At 39.1% G+C, this 21,899-nt stretch overlaps 2 protein-coding genes across 9 annotated transcripts in view; one reads left to right on the top strand and one right to left on the bottom strand.

Annotated features, from left to right (window-relative positions):
• The window catches only part of CCDC148 (coiled-coil domain containing 148), a 163,893-nt gene extending 157,964 nt beyond the window's left edge, over positions 1-5,929 (bottom strand). The window contains exon 1 of one of the 3 annotated variants that reach the window (XM_087920172.1): positions 5,871-5,929. The gene's annotated coding sequence lies outside the window, so the exon portion shown is untranslated. Of the gene's footprint in view, positions 1-5,830 lie in introns of all 3 variants that reach the window. The other 2 variants (XM_087920171.1, XM_087920170.1) reach the window with 2 other exon arrangements.
• Positions 5,930-6,086: 157 nt separating this feature from the next.
• Positions 6,087-21,899, top strand: part of PKP4 (plakophilin 4) — a 144,405-nt gene continuing 128,592 nt past the window's right edge. For 4 of the 6 annotated variants that reach the window (XM_087920169.1, XM_087920168.1, XM_087920166.1 and 1 more), the window contains exon 1: positions 6,087-6,267. The gene's annotated coding sequence lies outside the window, so the exon portion shown is untranslated. Of the gene's footprint in view, positions 6,418-21,899 lie in introns of all 6 variants that reach the window. The other 2 variants (XM_087920167.1, XM_087920164.1) reach the window with 1 other exon arrangement.

The following is a 21,899-nucleotide window of genomic DNA, read 5'->3' as shown; positions in this document are numbered from 1 at the left end:
AAAGCCGCTCCCCTCCTCGACGAAACTAAGGCGCGAGGATTCCTTCAGCACCCAAATGCCAACCGACGACCGACAAGCTCACCTGGAAGCACTTTCTCAAGCGTCATCAAAACAAGATGGCAGCGCCCAAACAAAATAGGCAGCACAGTACAAAATGGTCCACGGACCGGTCCGGGTCCGGGGCCCAGTGGTTGGGGACCACTGATGTAAAGAATCTTGAAAGCCTGCCAAGAAATTCTTCACCTTAACTTATTCTTAACATAATTATGATGGTAGTCTCTTTCTTACATTTTCCCCTTCTCCTGGACTCAAAAATCTTTGTTAAATTTATATACTACCCATCTTGCTATCCAAAGCAATTCTGGGTGATTTACAATACAATTAAAGTATCAATATAAAAACAATTTAAAATTTAAAAAGTTAGCTACAGACTAAAAACTAGGGCTGGAGCAATGCGGAGGTAGTGCCTTCTCTGTCACTTTACCAACCACCTTTATTCCTAGAGTGGCACATAGTCCTATTTCCCAGGATCTGTTAGACCAGGGGTCATCAAACACCGGGCCCCGGACCGGTACCGGTCCGTGGAACTTTTTCTACCGGGCCGCTGGTTTGCTGGGCACCGCCATCTTGTTTCGATGAGAAAATGCTTCCGGGTGAGTTTTTCTGGTTGGAAAGCGGCGTTTGGGTCCTGAAGGAATCCTTGCGCCTTAGTTTCATAGAAGTGGGGGCGACTTCGAATGAAACTAAGGCACGAGGATTCTTCCAGCACCCAAGACAAGGCGAGCCGAGTGACCGTCCCAAAGCTGTCCCGAAGCCCATCGACAAAGGAGGAGTTGAAGGTGGCAGGGAGAAGCGGGGGACGGCTGGCTGGCCGGTTGCTCGGCTCGCCTTACCTTGTCATGCGTGCTGATGCCAGTACTGGGCCGCAGATCATTTTGTGATGCCGGTACCGGGCCGTGGTACAAAAAAGGTTGGGGACTGTGTTAGACAGTCTATAAATTAGACCTTTTAAGCAGCTTTCAATACTATGAATTAAGGTATCTTAATGGACCATTGTTGAGGGCCTGGGGATTGGAATCACTGTTTTGCAGCAGTACCATCCTTCCTCAGTGGGTTGTTTCAGTCTGTTTCAATCCTGGCTTCTGCAATGTCGGATGCTGCAGGCCTTGGTTCTCTTTCCCTTGTTTATTTAGCAGCTCCCAAAACACAACAGAAAGAATAGAGAGCTAATTTGGTCTAGTGGTTAGAGCACTAGGCTACAAACCAGAAACTGAGTTCTAGTCCCACATTAAGCATACAGGTGAAACTCGAAAAATTAGAGTATCATGCAAAAGTTCATTTATTTCAGTAATGCAACTTAAAAGGTGAACCTAATATACGAGATAGACTCATTACATGCAAAGCAAGATAGTTCAAGCTGTGATTTTTCATAATTGAGATGATTATGGCTTACAGCTCATGAAAACCCCAAATCCACAATCTCAGAAAATTAGAATATTGTGAAAAGGTTCAATATTCTAGTTCAAAGTGTCCCCCTCTAATCAGCTAATGAAGCCATAACACCTGCAAAGGGTTCCTGGGCCTTTAAATGGCCTCTCAGTCTGGTTCAGTAGGAAGCACAATCATGGAAAAGACTGCTAACCTGACAGTTGCACAGAAAACCATCATTGACACCCTCCATAAGGAGGGAAAGCCTCAAAAGGTAATTGCAAACGAAGTTGGATGTTCCCAAAGTGCTGTATCAAAGCACATTAATAGAAAGTTATGTGGAAGGGAAAAGTGTGGAAGAAAAAGGTGCACAAGCAGCAGGGATGACCGCAGCCTAGAGAGGATTGTCAGGAAAAGGCCATTCAAAAGTGTTGGGGACTTTCACAAGGAGTGGACTGAGGCTGGAGTCACTGCATCAAGAGCCACCACACACAGATGGATCCTGGACATGGGCTTCAATGAACAACAAACAGCATCAGAAACTTCTTACCTAGGCTAAAGAAAAACAGAACTGGTTCTGTTGCTCAGTGGTCCAAAGTCCTCTTTTCTGATGGAAGCAACTTTTGCATCTCATTTGGAAACCAAGGAGCCAGAGTCTGGAGGAAGAATGGAGAGGCACACACTGCAAGATGCTTGAAGTCCAGTGTGAAGTTTCCACAGTCTGTGTTGATTTGGGGAGCCATGTCATCTGCTGGTGTTGGTCAACTGTGCTTCATTAAGTCTAGGGTCAATGCAGCCGTCTACCAGGAGATTTTGGAGCACTTCATGCCTCCTTCTGCAGACAAGCTTTATGAGGATGCTGATTACATTTTCCAGCAGGACTTGCACCTGCCCACACTGCCAAAAGCGCCAAAACCTGTTTCAATGACCGTGGAATTACTGTGCTTGATTGGCCAGCAAACTCGCCTGACCTGAACCCCATACAGAATCTATGGGGCATTGCCAAGAGAAAGATGAGAGACATGAGACCGAACAATGCAGAAGAGCTGAAGGCTGCTATTGAAGCATCCTGGTCTTCCATAACACCTCAGTAGTGTCACAGGCTGATAGCTTCCATGCCACACCTCATTGAGGCAGTAATTTCTGCAAAAGGGGCCCAAACCAAGTACTGAGTACATATGCATGCTTATACTTTTCAGAGGTCCTATGTTGTTCTATGTACAACCCTTGTTTTATTGATTGCATGTAATATTCTAATTTTCTGAGATTGTGGATTTGGGGTTTTCATGAGCTGTAAGCCATAATCACAATTATGACAAATCACGGCTTGAACTATCTTGCTTTGCATGTAATAAGTCTATCTCATATATTCGTTTCACCTTTCAAGTTGCATTACTGAAATAAATGAACTTTTGCACGATATTCTAATTTTTCGAGTTTCACCTGTAGAAGCTGGCTGGATGACTTTGAGCCAGTCAATTGCTTTCAGCTCCATTCATTTCACAGGGTAACTGTTGTGGGGAAAACAGGAAGAGAAAGAAGTACCACATTAGGTATGTTCGCCGCCTAGTTACTTTTAAAAAAAATAAAGGCAGGATTTTACAAAATCCTATAATAAAAAATGGTGGGACTACAGTCCACTGATGATACCCAACTTTATACCACCACTGCAGGTTGTGGAGCAGTTGCTGTGGCTATCCTGTCCTGGTGTCTAGAGGCTGTAAGAGCCAAGATGGGTAAAAACAGACTGAAATGGAACTCAGGTAGACAGAATTGTTGTTTATATATTGGATTTTTTCCGATGACACCAGCATCATCTCCACATGGGCACAGGAACATTTGGGGATTTTTCTGGACTCATGACTCCTGCCTGAGCAGCAGGTAGAGGTCATGGCTAGAAGGCTTTTGATGTGTGAAATGTAACACCACAGTATAGGAGGAACTAGGCTCCAATAACATATGCCTCCATTGGAACTACCCTGGACTACAACATCGGACTACAACACACTTTAAATAAGACTGTTCCTTAAAATGATTACGTGCCATCAGGTTGTTTTGATTCCTCGTGATCACATAGCTAGATTTTCTCCATGATTTATCCTTAACCTGTTCTTTCAAGTCTCCCCATGCAGTCATCATCATGTAATGGAGTCTATTCACCTTGCTTTTGGTCATCTTCTTTTCTTTCCCTCCACCTTTTCTACCACTGGAATCTTTTTCCAGAGGGCAAAATCTTTGCAAAATGTGTTGAAAATAGAATAATTTGAGCTTGCTCATTTGTGCCTCAAGAGACAAGTCTGGATTGATTTGTTCAATGATCCCTCGGTTTGTTTTCTTGATTGTCCATGATATTCTCGAATCTTCTCCAACACCACAGTTCAAAGGCATCAATACTCTTCCTATCTTTCTTCTTTATAAAGTCCAACTTTCACTGCCATTGAGTATCACTATTACTCACAGTGTTTTGTAGATATAATCAAATCAGGGCACCTGAATATCTTTTCCAAGGTCCTCACAGCTGCTTTGCAGAGTCTAAGTCTATGGCATATTTCTGAGTAGCCCTTACTTGCATTTACTGCTCAGTAAATGCAACTTTTCCAGAAGGCAGCAGCCTGTATACTCAGTGGTTCTCTTAGCTGGAAATATATACTATTGATTCTGCAGGCCCTGCATTGTTTGTCAGTTAGTTTCTAGGTACAATTTAAGGTGCTGGTATTGATTTATAGAGGCTTTTATAGCTTGGCACTGGGTACCCGCAGGACTGCCTATTGTAGCTGGAATCAATCTGACCCACTTCTGATCTCACACTTCCAAAAGGTGAAAAGGGCTGAAGTTAGAGGATTTTGCTTTTCTGTGGCAACACTGATGATTCCCAATGGAGGTCAGGTCAGCATCCTTCTTGTTGATCTTCAGGAAGATTTCAAAAATAGATTTATTAGAAAGGATATTTTGCATTTTCATTTAAGAACCATGCCTCCTTTTATTTTCTTACTTTTGTTTTCACATTCATTGATTTTATTTTGGGGCTTTCATTATGTTATCTTTTGATCATACTATGGATGTTTTTACATTTTTACCGCATGAAGGCTGACAAAAACCATCATATTGCAGGGGCATATAAGTAAAATAAATAATTACTATGTGCAAGGGAAGGGAAGAAATGCCAAGTCAAATTTTTGCTATAAACACAGTGTTTCCTCATTCTTACTCATTTTTATACAAGTACCTCCTCCCGGTGTTGTTTTGATGGTCTGTTGTTGTTTTTTAAAATGTGAAAGTTCATTGATTTGAGAATGGCTATAATTATAATGTATGTAAAACAGCTGCAACTCCACATATTCAGAAACATTTAAAATCTTGCTTCATAATTATCAAGAACATCAAGGAGTAGGAGCAGTGATACTTTAAATCACGAATTGTCCTATCACATGCTAATGTTCTTATAAGCTGAAGATCTCTTATTAGCAAGCACCCTGTGTAATAGATACTATTCCAACATCTTAGATGACCTTGTTAAGTATCTACATATGCAATTATCTTCACACATATAGTATAACTGTTACATACAGCTGCCCACTTAATAATTAGCTTTCAGCAATAATTGCAATATAGTTAGAACTAAAAGATTCAATATGCTCAAAATCTGCACTTGATTCATATGCAACAGGAATATGTTTTTTAAGAGTCAGTAGCCAGAAATTAAAGAAAGTAAGAATGAATGATTTATTGCATCCATATACATTTACCCTGCAATACAAGTATTCAAAATAACATCTATTACCTCCACAGAAACAATAATTAATTTCAATATATATTAAAAGGTTCAACTGTAAAGTGGCAAAACTGTCTTATTAGGATATTGCCAACGAAGAAGAAACAGCGAGGAAGTTTTTGCAGCATTCATTACACATTTCTGTTGAAAAGCAGCCATACAATTTTTTAGCAATTAAGGGAATCTCCAAAAACTAAGTTTAGTGCCCTATGATAAAACCATTTTGGCCTCCCCCCCCCCCGCCCCCATTTCACCCCAGCTATAACAATTAGGAGGGAATGTAACCTAGGTTTCAAAAAAAATATTTCTGGAAGCTAGAATGTTAGATGTATGAGCAAACAAGAGAAAGAACTAAAAATAAAACACTGCAATTCCACTGGCATTATTTGCTAAATAAAGAGCAAATCTCACTAAAACCGTTGGGGTTTACTTTGGGCACAGATGCGCTAAAATCAACGTTGTCTGCCCCAGTGCTTCTATATAGGAACCTCCCCTTTCTATGCCATATAGCCATTTTGCCTGTACTTCCCATTCCATCTCCATCCACACATTCATCCTTCCCCGGTGTTCCTCGCATACACAACAAAACACACCAACCCGCCCCCAAGAAAAAAAAAAAAACGCAAATACCCCGCCTCGCCTCCCCTGAAGGAACTGCCAGCTCCCCTACCCGTCGGCCGGTCTCTTCGCAGCATCGGTAACCTAAGCAACCGCAGGTGCGGCATCCATTGGCCAGTTTAACAGGAGGCCACGTCCAATCGGGATCCGAGCTGAGGCCCGCTCCGCCAATCTGAACGAGGCATAGGGCAGGGCGCCTTGTTGACGTCTGACGAGGGGAAGCGGAGAAGGGGGAGGAGGAGGAGGAGGGCGCGAGGGGCGGGAAGAAGCGGGAGGAGAGACTGCGAGGGAGGAGGAGGAAGAATTTGTGCTGTTCGGCTCTGGCACGTTAGTCTGCCTACCATGGACACCCCGGGGTAGGGGCCCTTCCCGGCGGGGCGGCCGCGGCCCCTCCGCGCCCACGAAGACCCAGCGCCGGCAGGGGAGGGGCTCCTGGCTCAGTCAAGGCGGTGAGTGACCCTTCCCGGCTTCTCCCGCGCGCTCTCTCTTTCCCCGAGCGGGGAGAAAGAGCCGAGAGGTCCGCACCGGAGAGAGGCTGCGGGGGGCGAGGAGCAGCGGGGACGAGGAGGGAACGGCCTGCCGGAAAACCCGCTGAGGAGGTGGGAGTCTTTTTTGAGCCTGTCCCGCTCCGTCCGGTCCCCGCCGCTCTTTTCCTTGCTTTTACCTGCCCCTCCACTTCCTCCTGCTTGGATGGATTAGCTCCCTCCTCCTGCTGCTAACTTTTCCTTCCCGTCTTGCTCTGCCTCTCTCGGGTCTCTGTCGTCCCCCACTTTTTAAAGAAACTTGTCTAACTCTCAATAATGAAGCACATTACTTCTTTTTTCCCCCTTTTTCTTTAGTCACTACCTTCCTTTGCTCGCCTGCGCCTTTCCTTATCTGCTTCAGTCCCTCCTGCGGTTGCCGTTTTAGTTTTGGGTCCCCTCTTTTTTTTTTATTATTATACTTGCTACATACAGTAATGCATCCTCCCGGTATCTTTTTCCTTCTGTGTTAAAACGACAAATCTAAATATTTTTCTGTCTTCTCCCTATTTCTGTAAAGGGGCTCCACCTAAATACTCCCCCCCCCTTTTAATTTATCAACTTCCTTTATTGCAGATTTCCCACTCTTTATTCCTTGTCTCCTTTGCCCTTGCATATTTGGATGCCTGTGTTAAAATACTGTACCTTTCTCCTAGCTTTTACTTAGCTCTTTTACTTAGCCTTTTCTACATTTGCGCTTAAATGCTGTTCCTCAGAATTATCCAAAGCTGCCTCCTTAAAAACACTACATTTTATATAGCATTATTAATCGCTTCTAAAGCTTCCTGTCCCTTCTCTTTAAGCGAGGCTTACCTAATGTCCTTCACCCACTGAACAGTATCTTAAATGCGTTGCTCCCCTTTTTAGCTTTGTCCTTGAATTAAAACGAATAGCTTATGATTTCTGTGAAAATGGTCACTCTTTATCTCACAAATGTTGCATTTTGTTAGTTTTCTCTCTAGTTTTTTTTTTTTTTTTCATTTCTTAAACCTCCCATGTTTAAGATAAAACATAAAAACCCTTTCAGTTTTTCCCTGGCTATTTACATGTTAATGCTATCTTAAATGCTTTTTACAAGCTCTGTTCCTTCCTTCATCTCTGTCTTCTCTCAGGTTGCCACTGTAGAAATGGTCTGCTTCTTTAGTCTTTCTTAAAGGGGCTTATTCCAGCCCTCTTGATTCCCTATTAGTGAGTAACCCCCCCCTCTTGGGGGGGGGGTTGATTCCTTCTCTCTCAACCTGGTGAGCCTCTGGTCACTCAACCTTGCCCAGTCTTGTATTTTCTCTCATTTGCTTGTTAGAGCTACTTGCAACCCGGTTGGGGGAGCAAATCCACGGAGAGCTTTTAGCATGTCTTCTCTCAGTAGACTTCAACAACAGACTTCTGCAGTTGCCCTGTAGGGAGAAGGCAAAAAGAGCAAGGGGGTAACCTAGCTCTGGCTACATATTTGAGGAGTATAACAGAGCTGTGGATGGAAGCTTGTGGTGCTCTGGACAGATTAAGAGGCAGGTGTGTGCCTGTGAGTTTTATTGGTTGGGGAGGGGGAGACTTGTTTGTTCCTGGAGCTTTCAGATAGGGCAGGAATGTGAGGAATGCCTTGAAAGCCAGCTGCAATAGATTGGTTCTTCTTGTCCAAGCTTTCAAAGGTCACCGGACCATCTATCTAGCAGCCAGCCTCTCTGCCTGACTACTGCAGAGAATATGTGGGAGCACGGTCTGTACTACATGCATTACGTAGGATCAGGTTAGATTCTAGTCACAATGCTCTACTTGAAGATTGGTTTTGAAGGCAAAAATGATTGCTGTGTGGCCTATCCCCCTTAGCAAGGGGACAGCTTGCTTAACGCCTCCCTTTCAAACATATTTATGCCAAGTTTTATTCTAATATAATCCAGGTTAGTACTGTAGCATTTTTATATGTTTTGAAGCAGAGCTTTGGAAACGAAGTGCTGGGGAAACTCTGGGAGATTCAGAGACAGTGGATTGAGGGAAAACATTAAATCTGCATTGTGCTAAGGAACATTTTGTGGCTTTTTAAAATAAATGTTGTCAGAAAATTAATCTGGTGGCATTTTTGTGGAGCGTTTACAAAGCATTAGAACCTCTTGTTAATATGAAGTTGCAAGTACCCCCACCTCTTAAAATACCTATCAGTTTAAGCAATAGAGAAGCTGTGTTTTCCTAATGATGGGCCAGAGAGAACTGTCTGGTACAGCTAAATTACTGGGTGTGTCAATTACCATTTGAAATATTGAAGGGCAGTGGGACAGAACAATTGCTAAGATATCTTTTTCCCAGGTTTGCATCTAATAATTATGTGGATTGCCGCTGTTCATCTATTTGAGCTGCCAACACCAGTTAATTTGATATTTGGGGAGGAGGTTGCTTGGGTCGATATCTTAGGTTGGAGGAGATAAAAACATGTTGAAAAGTTTGAAGCAGAATAGTTTAGCTGTAGGTAAAGGGGAATCATCTACGTGTCTGGACATGGTCTAAAAGTAGATTTTTTCTGTTTGTCTTAAAAAAGCCTGGCAGATGAAAGGAAATAATTACAATGCTTCAGTAATGAAGAAACTACAGCAGTAGCTGCCAAAGCAAGTCCCAGACTATATCATATAGGCTGCTGTTCTGACATGTTTGGGGCAGTTTTTATAAATAGGACATGGTGAATTGGCTATTACATTTAATTAAAAGATATCTACTCAGAAAAGTTAGACAGGATGTTCTGCACCTCAGCAGGTAATGCAGTTATTTTGATGATGTGATTTATTTTCAAGCTTTAAAAGGTTTACAGTGTCACATGCTAAATAGCATTTATGGATAACCATTTTTTATTGAAAATCAATGTTGCAAAATATTTAGAGGTATATCTGCTTTGCTCAATACATAGTGATAATGGAGTGTTTTGTTAATGATATATTCTGGATTCTTCTTTCACATGTAAGGTTTTATAATTAATATGTTTGTCTTCTGAGGAAGGATCACAAGTGCCAGCACATTTAAATGGATGTTTATAATAGTTATATAGAATTAGTAAAGGGAAGCAAAAGATTTGGCAAACAGTACATTCTTCCTGTCTGCTAAAGAATAAGCATTACTAAAATTAGATTAAAATATATATATTTTAAAAAGAATTTAGAACCTTGAAGCTTTTTCAACTGCAGTGATTACTAAGATCTTTAAGTACCCAAATATTTTTATACATTATAAAAATGTTGCATGTATATGTTGTCATTTCTCAGCTCAAGGTGGCATATGTAGCAGTCTTCTCTAATATAATCCCAGGAACAAGAGTACTTAAACTGAATGATTGCAAATTAACATGTGCAATCAGATGAAATATACTCTATAGCTGGAAAATTAGCTGAGGATAGAAACCTATTTAACATAGTAGTAAGTCATTGTACTGTACTGTTAAATGTAGGTATCGCCCTCCCCTTTCCCAGGTGATTTGATTTTTCCCTTTAACCATCCTCTGGTAAGGTTACAGCAATTATGGAACCTGCAAAGGTCAGATAAAACTCTGTATATCTTGTAGCATCCTAGCACTTCTCAAACATCCCTATACACATTAGTTACTCCAACCAGTTTATTTTGGCATTAAGGTAGCATCAATCCTCCTTCCTTTTTTCCTCCTAAGATCTTTGTGACTCAAAGGCAGTTTTAGATCCTTTTTGTAGGATCATTAATAAAGTTCCTAAGTACAGGATATATTTAATTTTAAAGTGTTCTCTTTATTTAAAGTAATACTTGTGAATTCCTGTTCATATGATATATGAAATAGAATTTTCCCCAGAATGCTTGAGAAAAATTATCTGAAAATAAGATTTGTACTGTATGAACAATCAAATGAGAATGTCTCTGAAAGGTAAAATACATTATTTGGAAATAGTTATAGTAATTTGCAATACAGCAAACTAATCTTTTTATCCTAGAGAATACTATAATAGATATAATACTAAAAGCGTAATAATCCAAGCAGTTTCTCAGTCAGTTTTTATCATTCATCACATGGTGTTTTTATGTACCTCTAAAATAAAATAAAAAGATAAATCTACCAAGATACATTGGTTGGAGTATGTTGATTGTAGTTCAATTACCTAGTCACTTAAGTGTCAGGAGAAGCTATCCAGTTGGGATTAGAGAGCATTACTTTGCTCTTACTCCTCCTTTTTTGAAAGAATTGTATCATTCATGTCTTTTGTCAGGCTATTATAACTAGCCTGAAGAGTGAAAGCTAAAATGTGTGTAGTTGCCACTGAACTCAATGGAAAATAGATATAGGATGAGAAATGACAGAAATAAAGAGAAAAGGGGAGGATTAAATGGAATGGGGAAAGGCCATTTAAGAAGATAAGAGAATAAGAGAGATTAGTCTATGTATGGAGTTGTAGTTAGATGCTATAATGAGAATTATGGAGGGGGGAAAAGGAGGTATCTGAGAAATTGAGCATCTAAGACGTTTATGGTTAGGCTAATTGGAAATGCAAAGTAGCTGAGAGGAAGAATGCAGAGATCTATAACTAAATTTTGTATCTAGATTTGGATTTGACTGTTTACATTTTAGAATTTCCAAGACACCTCAAAGTCGATACACAAAAGTAATGGAATAATGATCTATTGACATGGGCTCCTTCTTAACCGCAAGAATAATAGCAACATTTCCTGTTCAGAGGATTAGCCTAATTTAGATACGCTTAGTGAAAGTTTGAAGTTTTTGATATGTTTAATTTGATTGCAAACTAATAAAGTATGGTGAAGTAAAAAATATTGCCAGAACAAATCAGGGCAAATGGAATTATAAGGTGATGCCAAAATAAAAAGAAAGAAAAAGAAATGGAATAAGAAAAATCTTCAGGTTAATTCATGGACATTTGACTGAATTACTGACCAGGCCAAACCCAACTTAGCTTTTGAGCCCAGCCAGGTGCTGCCACCTACTGAAATTATAGAGGAGACCTGGGAGTATCTTTGGAGTACCAGGGAGTTCCCTCATCAGAAAATTGTAGAATGGGTATTGCTAAAACAAATTACACTGACTTGGATTTCAAAATGCAAAATTATATATTGGTATATGAATTTATACATTCTTTTTTTTTTAAGAACAAGTTTTATTGATTTTTGAAGACAAAACATAAAACATAAAAGTATAAAACCTCCTTTCTAAGAATTACTTATAAATTTTAACAAGGCAAATAAAGCATTATTTTTTAAAACATAGTTCCACATTATCACATTTCCATTTACACATATATATCTTTTCCAAATTTCTCATTATTTCTCCCTTCACTTTTGTTCAATTATATTTCTTTCTATCAAAGTTTTAGTTATTCTCAATCAGTCATAAGCACACAAAATACATAACATAAAACAAGACATTAAAAAAAAACCTCCTTAGTTGTCATTTATACATGTCTTTTCCAAATTTTTCTCCCTTTAGTTTCATTCCTCCAAGGTTTTATTAATTCGCAATCAAACATAACTAATCAAAACATAAAACATAAAACTTCTTTTGAAAAGTGGCTTAGCCCCGGGTTACATCTTTTTTAACAGACCTAAATCAAATTCATGCTCACCTTATATACCATTCATATCTTATTAACCATTTTATATTTTCTATATAACTTCTCCCATCTTTTCACTCTCATAATTATGTTTTATTTATTTCATCTTATTTCAAAATCATTATGCTTATATCTTTTGTCCGATGAATTTATACATTCTTTATTGAATAAAAAATAAAAGAATAATTGATGATAGTACAACGAAAGTACAGTATACATAGACTAAGTAAAGACTAAGTAAGATAAACTAAAACATTCTAATCATAAAACTTAAAATTACTTAAATGTATAGAAATAAGTTTGTTATGCCATCTAAGAAATAATTAAAAGTTTATAAAACTGAAAAAAACAATGATAGTTACCACTATTTCAAAGATAGGTGCAGATAAGTTACATAAAGGAAAAATAAAAATGAAATCAGAAATAAAGAGGATAGAAAAGTCAGTAAAAACTTTTCCAATACTGATCCAAAGATTTCTTAATAATTGTTATATTTTTATTTATTTGCTCTGAATCAATTCCTAGTAGAAAAAACTAAAGTTTCAATTCAAACTTTGTTTAAAAGTGTTTTGAATAAATGCTTTTTACATTTGAATAAATGTACTTTTTTTTAGTACTTTTAAGATTTTTTTTTATTTGACCACTACATATGATAAAATATTTATTTTGTATAATGGCACTTCAAACATTTTCATTTTATTTTTTTATTTTTGCAATTAATGGAAATGTACTCTTAGTAAAATATTTTGTATCTATTTTATCTTAGATTATAGCATGGGGGAAATTTTATTGTGATTTTCTATAAGTCTTCCCAGCTGATGGGAAAATAAACTAAAACCAAAAGGGGAACAATAAAGACAAAAGAGGGGAGAAAGGGATATAATATTCATATAAAAGTAATTCAGTTCTTGATCTTTTTAAGTATAGATCATATAACATATTATTCCCAACTTCTCATTTGAGAATGCAAAAATACTACAAAAATTTATATAGAATATTTCTCTTCAAATTATAATTTAATATCAGGAGTGTAAGTTTTTCCCATCTACATAAAATAATTTATTTGCAAAACCCCACATTGAAAGATCCAGAGTTTTTTCACAAAATGTGAAATTTTCAAATTTATTTGAAGAATCTATATGGTTATCAATCTCATATGGTGATCCTAAGCAATTCACAATTCATAGCAAAACCAATAAAACAACATACCCTTCCCATGAAGGCAACATAGCAACTAGTAGACCTAAACCTCTCTCCCCACCCCCTTCCCTCAGTTCAACTCCTTCCTAGTCAAATGTTGGGAACCAGGTCTTCACTGACTTCTGGAAGGCTCAAAGTAGAGACACATTCATTGGGTGTGATTCAAGGTGCTAGTTGCTACTGTGTTTTCCAAAAAATATGGCCTACCCTGAAAATAAGCCCTAGTCCCATTTTCACACCTGTGCCTAATATAAGTCCTACCCCCATAATAAGCCCTAGTTAAGCCCCATCCACACCTGGCTGTATGAGGTGGGACGAGGCACAGGTGTAAAAATCAAGCTAGGACAGAGCTGGGGGAATGGAGATGCCCCTTGCACCTGCTTACCATGTCATACTGGTGGAGGGTCTTTATGCTGGTGGAGCCACTCACAGCAGAATACTGCAAGGCTCATAGCGCCAATGGAGCTGCTTGTAGTAGAAAGCCGCTCGTGGCAGAACTTTTTGTCCGGATGGAGAAATGATGGAGACTCAGAGCTTCATTTCAAACTGTCTCCTTTGCAAACAGACAAAGCTTTGTCATCTCCATCTGGGTGAAAATTGTTTGGGAAGTTACCACAGGCCCTGCCCTCTCCATTCCACTGTCTGCTTGTCCACAGATTCAATTGTGGCCAAGCTCTCGGCACACTCCAGCCTCTACCTGCCCTGCCAAGAGGGCAAAGAGCCCCTGCGAGGCGCCGCAGCTGAGAAGTATCCCATCAAAAGCTGGACCAGCAGGCAGGGCGGGTGGAGGCTAGAGCATGCCGAGATTTTGGTGCGTTGCAGCCACTGGCAAGCAGACAGTGAGACAAAGAGGGCAGGGCCAGCAGTAGTTGCACTCCCTCTCCCGTTGGCCCCCACGCTTGCCGCCTCCTGCACTAAAAAAAAAAAAAATCTCCCCCAAAATAACCCTGAGTGCTTATTTTCAAGCCCAAAAGAAAATAAGACTGGGGAAACACAGTACCTATAAACCCTATATAGCATAAGGTCTGGTTACTTAAGGGTTTGTCTCCCGTCTCCAAAGCAATTCAGGGATAGTGCTGTCTGGGTTCCATTGGTTACACAGTGCCACTTATCAAGATTCTGGAAGCATGCTTTCTCTATAGTAGCACTTACCCTCTGGAATGAGGTTCCCCACGAAATTCAAGCATCTTCTGCCCTGGTGATATCTTGAAGGGCCTTAAAAGCCTGGCTCCTTGCGACTGATGCCCCTTTCTTTCTGTTCCCTCAGTTTATTTTCTTTGCCATCACTGTTCCTTTGTCTTGTGCTATTCTCGTTCTTGTATTCTCTGTTTAAATGTTTTAACAATTGTAAACCATCCAGAGTCACTATTATCTCAGGTGGGAGATTGTTCCAAAAAGCTAGGGAAGCTATAGAAAAGGCATGCCTCCAAGATGACAATATTTCAGGGAAGGGACCTATCGCATAGGCCCATCCTATCTAACATAATAGAGTGGGCAGATATGCTTAGGGAGAGGCAGCCCCACAAATAACCTGTCCCTGTCCCATATAGGCCTTTAAAGATGATAACTAGTCTTTGAATTACAACTGGAAACCAGTGCAACTTGCACAGTAGCTGTGTAATACAGATGAACTGTGGGTGCTCAAAATTACATGCTCAGTTTGGACCTTTTGCAGCTCCCAGATGGTCTTCAAGACAGCACCATTACAGTAGTCTGATTGGGAAATGTCTATCCATAATATCTTAATTTGTTTTCCAAAATTGCATATTCCTGTTCTTCTACTTTTCATTCATATTACCAATGCTAACCTTTGTCTTATTTTTTAATTTTCTGCAAAAGTGAATTGTTTATTTATATTTCATATTTCTTAACTATCTTCTCTGAATTGTTGGTTTTATCTGAAGTAAACTAACTCTTAGAGATCTTATTAGTGTTATATTAAAAAAAAGTTGGGAGGTTATGAAATACAGAGAAAAGTAAGACTAATGAAGAATGTAATGGAATAAAGATAATTGTACATAAATTCTGTAACAATAAACTTTTGTAGATGTAGACTTTTTATGTTAATTTGAATAGTGCTCTCGGTACTAAAGGAGTGCAGTAAACTTGACAATGTTAAATTCCTAATTTCTTTTAAGTTGGAGGGATTGCATTGTTTGATAGGAGGTTGTATGTATGTTGCTATTTATTGCTCTCTCTATAATGGATAATGCAGAAAAAAATCTAGGTGATGAAATATAACTTTCATATAATATCTAACTGATCAAATTCTACCGCTGTGCAGTCAAGAGCATCCTAACCAGCTTTATCTCAGTCTGGTATGGAAATGGCACCATTAAAGAAAAGAAGGCATTACAGAGGGTGGTGAAAACCGCCCAATGCATTATAGGGATCCCACTTCCTGCCATTGTGGACATTCAGAGGAAACAATGTCTGCGAAAAGCCCACAGCATCGTTAAGGACTCCTCCCATCCAGCCCATAAACTGTTTACCCTTTTTTCATCTGGGAAGAGGTTTAGGTGCCTGCAGTCCAAGACCAGCAGGCTAAGGAACAGCTTCTACCACAGCGGTCTCCTTACTGAACTCCTCAACTCATCTACCCTCACACACACACTGATACTTCCCCTGATAATATATAATATAACTTGTATAAACTCTTTGTGCATTATACTTATATTCAGTATGTTCATAAACACTCTGTACAATCATATATATTCCTTCCATAGATATTCTGTATATTCATAGATATTCTATATATCTATATATAGTTATATATTTTGTATATCTGTGTGTGTGTGTGTGTGTGTGTGTGTGTGTGTGTGTGTGTAATCATTGCTGCTTTGCACTTCTGGTTAGATGCTAACTGCATTTCGATGCCTGTGTTCATGTGCAATGACAATAAAGTTGAATCTAATCTAATCTAACAGTACATGAAATATATACAGGAAGTCTGTAGGTTACAAATCTCTCACTTGGGAAAAACTCCTAATTACAAATAGGCTGCCTGCAGTACTCAAAATGGCACATGACTGACTGACAAGGTCCAACTGAAAATGGTGGATTCCCAACTAGCAATGAGATCTGTCTCAAAATGGTGCATGCCATTTTCCTCCCACAAAACCAAAGATCCGCTATGCCTCCATGAGTGTCCCAAAGTAATGTGTGTTTTTAAAATATATTGCATAGCTTGTTTTCAGTGGTTCCTGAAAGTATTGTGTGGTTTCAGCAGCTCCTCAGCTTAAGGAAGGAGACAAGGATCCACCATTTCGAGTAGCGTCATGTTCCCAGTTTTTTCTGATTACATAGCAAGACAAACATTTGACTAAATAATCTTTCATAGAGATTCGATTAAGGACAGACTTAGCAACAGAACTGATTCTTAACCCAATGACTTTGCTATATTTACATTCTAAACTAAATTTACATTTATATGAACTAAAATAAAGAAACTAAAGATCAACACAATTTTATTACAATATTGTGCTGTTCTATTTTACTTGTGATCTTAAATTGGACTGTATTAACGTCTTGAGGTTGCATTTTATTTAGTATTGTTCTTAATTGTGGGTGCATGACTTGTGGCACAAGTTCTCTGATTTCAGCAGTGGTGATTGTTCAGAACACTTGACAGTTACAAGATAGGAGGCTATTGATGGAATATGTAACCAGTGTCTGTGAAGAACTAGATTTAAGAAAATGTGAGGGTCTAATTTTTGTAACATTCAAAATAGATGGTGCTCCAAAAGAGTAGGCACTTGTTAAGGCCAGGAGAACAGTGTTTTTGATTGAAGGCACTCTTGCATTTCCCAATGGGAGGCAATGTCTATAATAATGGGGCTAACAAATTACACAGTTCCTTTTGCTGTTGCCTACAGAAACCTATAGGTTATTACAGCAGCAATCAGAAAATTCTCCTTCTATAACGGTCATGTTCAGGGTGAAGTTTTAAGTTTCTTATACTTAACCATGCAAGCATCTGAAATTCTGAGGTGGAAAGAGCAGGTTACTTTCCCTTCATTACCATTAGTTATTAATTTACCTTCTATTTACTGATAATTCCTGTTAACCGATACTATAATAAAAAATTGCCACTATACTTTTTGTGGTTACTGCCATTTGACCGCCATTACATGTGATCGAGGTAAAAGAGCTGGAGCTATCATTGGTGGTTGCCATTACTTTACTGATTGCTGTGATCAGGAAGAGAAAAAGGTAACAGCAAAGGTTGTGTCAAGTGCTCTTCTTTCAGCTCAGAAAAGAAGTGAAACTCCCAATAAAATTGAAGCCAGGCTTACATAATTTGAAGTCTGTATGTCATAAAATGAAAAACCATGGCACTATGAAGGCAACTGGTCAGAATCATAGTGGTTGAAGTAAAACATAGGCAGTACTCTAAAAGTCAATCCTGAAACGGAGATGGTGATGATAGATGCAAGAATCACAAGAGGAAAAGAATTGAGATTTGGTAAAAAGTAACAGAAGGCTGTATGTGTAATGGACAGGAGGGAAGTGACCAGGTGGAAGAGAGGCATTTTTTTTTCTATATTGTATAGTAAATTTGAGTCATTTGCAGTTGGGGCTGTCTCTGTGACATTGTAATCCAGCAGTGACAGTTTTTGAAATGTAGAGTAGGAGGAGTTTTAGCTAATTTCATCTATTAGCTTGAACTAATCAATTTCCATTTTGAAAATGTTCAGGCATCTAATAGGAATTCATTTATTCTATATCATTTATTTTGAAAGCTATCCCTTACTTGAAAGAGGTATGACGTAGAAAACAAAATGAAAACTTTATAAAACAATAACTATTGACTATCAAACCACTATTACTTGGTCATTCAGGTGGGCATGAACAGCCATCAAAAAGACTGTAGAATATACATGGCACACTCATAGACTGAGGATTTAATTTGTCTATTCAAGTCCCAGTTTACCTCCCTTTTCTCAATTGCGAATAGAAGAAGAGTTACAGATGTATCCTAGGGAAAGACAGTCAAATTGCTTTTAACATAATTGTAATCAAGCACGTGGCAATACCTATCTGGCTTTAGCTGAGATTGAAAAGCTAAGCAGGTTTTAGAAATCTCCAGGAAATATCAACGTCAGAATGGGAAGTTTAAAAGAGAGAGGGAGGGAAAGAGAGAGAGAGAAATCTTCAAATGTCCAGGAATTGAACCCTAGTAGGCTATAAATATGCAGTTGTCTGAGGAGAGTGGAAACCTTTTTGGAAAGGAAAAACCAACTGTCCCTAACTCAGGACTTGTCTTTTCTGCTGTAATTAGGCTTTGTAACAGCTTTCACTGCACATCTAATGTCATCTGGTTAGGGAGTGTAAAGTAGTATCTTAGTAACTGGAGCTATAGAGAGGAACATTTGAAAGCAGGGTGTTTTTAAGACAATGAGATTCCAAGTCATAGTTTACTTTGAAAAGCAGAATCTTGAGGAAAAAAACACTAGCCAGTGCCATTTAATTAGTGTCAAACTTGTTCTGCTTGCCCATCAGCTTCGTAGCTTGGCTGCTTGCAACTGGGTACTCAGCTGAAGTAATAAAATGCATTCCATGTTTGTTTCAAGTTGGGTTTTTCTAAAGTTGATAAAAGTACTATATATAGATTTAGAAAATACATTAGTTTTTTTTTTTCTTTCAATCATTGTTTAATAGGTGTTTGCAAAAGTTGATTTGTTTGTTCTGGAGTAGATGTATGGTCTTGGTTTAATGATATAGTAAGGTTGTGTCTATGTTTTAATTACATGGCGAATAACAAACAAGAATTCAGCCAGCTGCAAAGTTAGATTTAAAGTAGAACTATATATTTGTTTCAAAACATAGTCAAATGTCATCAGAAGAAAAATTACACATCAATGGTAACATTTTTGGATTGTGCCATCTATAGTAGAATAGGCACTATATTTTAGTGGACAGGATAATGTAATGGTAGAGTAGAAGTAAAAATAGAATTTGCATGGTAGATACAGAGTTGCCAATCATTTCTCTTATAGCACAGTCCAAAGATTGTAATCATTACTAATAGAAAACCCAGATTTTTATTTTATTAAACACTAGTGTCAGTTTAAAATGTTTTTGGAAAATTTGGGCTCTGTGAGGTCAAAAAATTATTTCAGTTTCAAATGTGAATTAAAGGTAATCTAATATTGGATCTGCAGTAGTTGCTTGCCTCTTTAAGAAAACAGTATATATCCTCATTCATGAACCTTGGGTTATTCTAAAGCTGATGACTAATGAGGGCAGATCACTTAATCATTCCTGAGAAGAACTTTTTGATTTTTTTTTAAGCAGTCAGCTACAATCTCTGATCTGAAAGTCTGAAATTTTGAGATTATACTTTCATTTGTCAAGCTGCCACCTGAGCAGAATGTTTAACTGAAATGAAGTACTGACCTTTTACCTCTACCTATATGATCATCCAACAGCTAGCACGTTAAATGTGGTGTAAGTATTAAATTCCTGCTGGTGGTATAGAAGTGCACTATTTTTGCTTGACATAGTTTCTTAAAACAAAGTACTCCGAGTCTCTGCAACCAGGAAGTGACACATTTCATTAATTACTCACTGTTGAATTGTCTGTTTCTGTGATGGAATGTTTTGTGGGTTCCCAGGAGAGAGGGAATGCCTTCCTTCCCTCCTAGGAATCAGGACAACATTTCATCACAATTTCCTCTTAGTATCTACTAGGCCTATGCTTGCACACTAACTCTTCTGAACTTTTGAGTATATAAAGGATTTTGACAATTGGTTTCTTGCTATTAAAAATATAAATTAAAGACCTGAAACATATTCCCCAGGCTTGTTGGCTTCAACACTTTAACGGTACTTCCTTCATAGGTTTCCTGATCAGTGATGTCTAGATCAGTGCTTGAGAAAATTTTAATTAAATCTCAGATATTTAAAAATGACAGTGACATATTTCATTAATGATATCATATTACCAGCACATTAATATTTCTGGGTCATCAAAGGTTGTATCAAATTTCACTCTTGGTAAAATGGACCTTACTGAAAAAGGTGAATTTTTTTACATCAAACTTAAGTTCCTGGCAGTTTTATGAATAAAGCCTTTTAGTTTTCTTGGTGCTTAGGAAAGGAAAGGTGAATGGCAACTAATGCACCTAGGTACGCCTTCTTCCCCATTTTTATTTAGGGGACATCCATATCATTTTTTTTTCAAAATATGCTTTTAAAAGGGTTCAGCAGAAAATTATGTTATGGTAGTTAAAGGAGAAGAAAGAGGAGAAAAATATTTTAAAACCAAAAGACACACAGGTCAGTAGTAATGCCTAGAAAAATGGAATGTCAGAGAAACACAATAGAGCATGTCAGCTATACCCTCTCCAAGTGTCCCAATTCACTGGCAAATCATAATGGCCTGGAGAGTTAGCCAATTATGAGTTATTCAGGTGAGAAGCTTTCTAAAAGCCCATGCTATGGCAAGTATAACAGAATTGGAACGGACCTTGGTGATCTTCTAGACACACACACACACACACTCACACACTCTCAAGCAGGAAGCCCTATACCATTTCAGACAAATGGTTGTCCAATCTCTTAAAAACCTCCAGTGTTGAAGCACTCAAAACTTCTGAAGGCAAGCTGTTTCACTGATTGATTGTTCTCACTGTCAGGAAATTTCTCCTTAGCATGCCTTTGGGACAATCCACACGTATGGGTTGAATCTGCCTTTCTGCCCAGAGACTGAGTCATCAATCTTTGCCACACCTCTTCCTATCGGGGCAGGAAGCCCCCTAGCCCCTGTCACAACTCAGTCTTGACCCTACAGAGATGTGTCAAAGGTTGGCTCCAACAATTTCAGCAGAAAGCAGCAGTTCAAAATGTGGATTCTCCCAAAGGTTTGCAAAAAAATCCTTCAAAGTATCTAAAATATCGTAAAAGGGGAGCAATTGGAACTTCTGCCTGCTCTGTTTTTTGCGGTCCCCTGAACTACCAATTGAAGGCCTAACAGCCCAGGCAGTCAAGGGGAGCCCCAAAATGATCCCCCCCCAGGGGGGCACTGAAGCAGTGATCGCCCTCAGCTCATTGTTACGCTTCCAGGCTTAACTGGGTAGCCGCTTTAGCTTTTGTGCTGTACAGCTGATTTTTGGGGCCAGCGGTGGCCATTTTGGCCATGTGGCAAGTTGTGCAGGCTATCCAGGAGACTGGTAGGGCCGCCACTGTCACTGTCATGGAAGGCTTCAAGGCCTGAATTCCCTTTGGAGTAGCAGGATTGGAGGATCGAGAGAGCTCTCCTCCCAACAATCAAACAGCATGGCTGACCAAGGGCAGCATGTAGCCCACAAGCACTAAACTATCCAAGCAGAGTCCCAGGAAAGCCAGATCTGCTAGCAAAGAGGCTACTAACAAAATAAAGGGAGAGGCTTTTTATTCCAGAAAGCCAACGAGAACAGAAGAAAGAAGGCAAAAAGCATTGGAAAAGCAGTCCTCCAGAGCTCAGAAGCAAGCTGACCAGGAGAGTTATTCCCCCTCCCCCCAAACAGGGCCTGTTAGCCCCCTCTCTTAGCCGCCATTAGCAGAGGAGTTGCCTGCAGCTTCAGGGGCTTGGTCACCAGAAGGAGATAGGGAGCAGGAGGAATTCATCCTACCTGCTGAGGAAATGCAAACTCAGAGATTTCCTTTTGATTGCATGCTCCCTCCTGCAAATTTGCAGATCAGAGACAGGACTGGAATACCTGAGGCCACTTTTACTCCAACTGCATTGGGGATACACTCAGCAGATAGAGTGGACCTGGAATTATCTGAGGATATTAAGGCCTTTATTGCTCA

This window comes from Pseudonaja textilis, chromosome 1, assembly GCF_049901715.1.
Source record: "Pseudonaja textilis isolate UNSWEBS1 chromosome 1, rPseTex1.2, whole genome shotgun sequence".
Taxonomy (NCBI): Eukaryota; Metazoa; Chordata; class Lepidosauria; order Squamata; family Elapidae; genus Pseudonaja; species Pseudonaja textilis.
The sequence above is the reverse complement of the archived record's forward strand: the minus strand, read 5'-3'. Positions and strand labels throughout refer to the sequence as shown.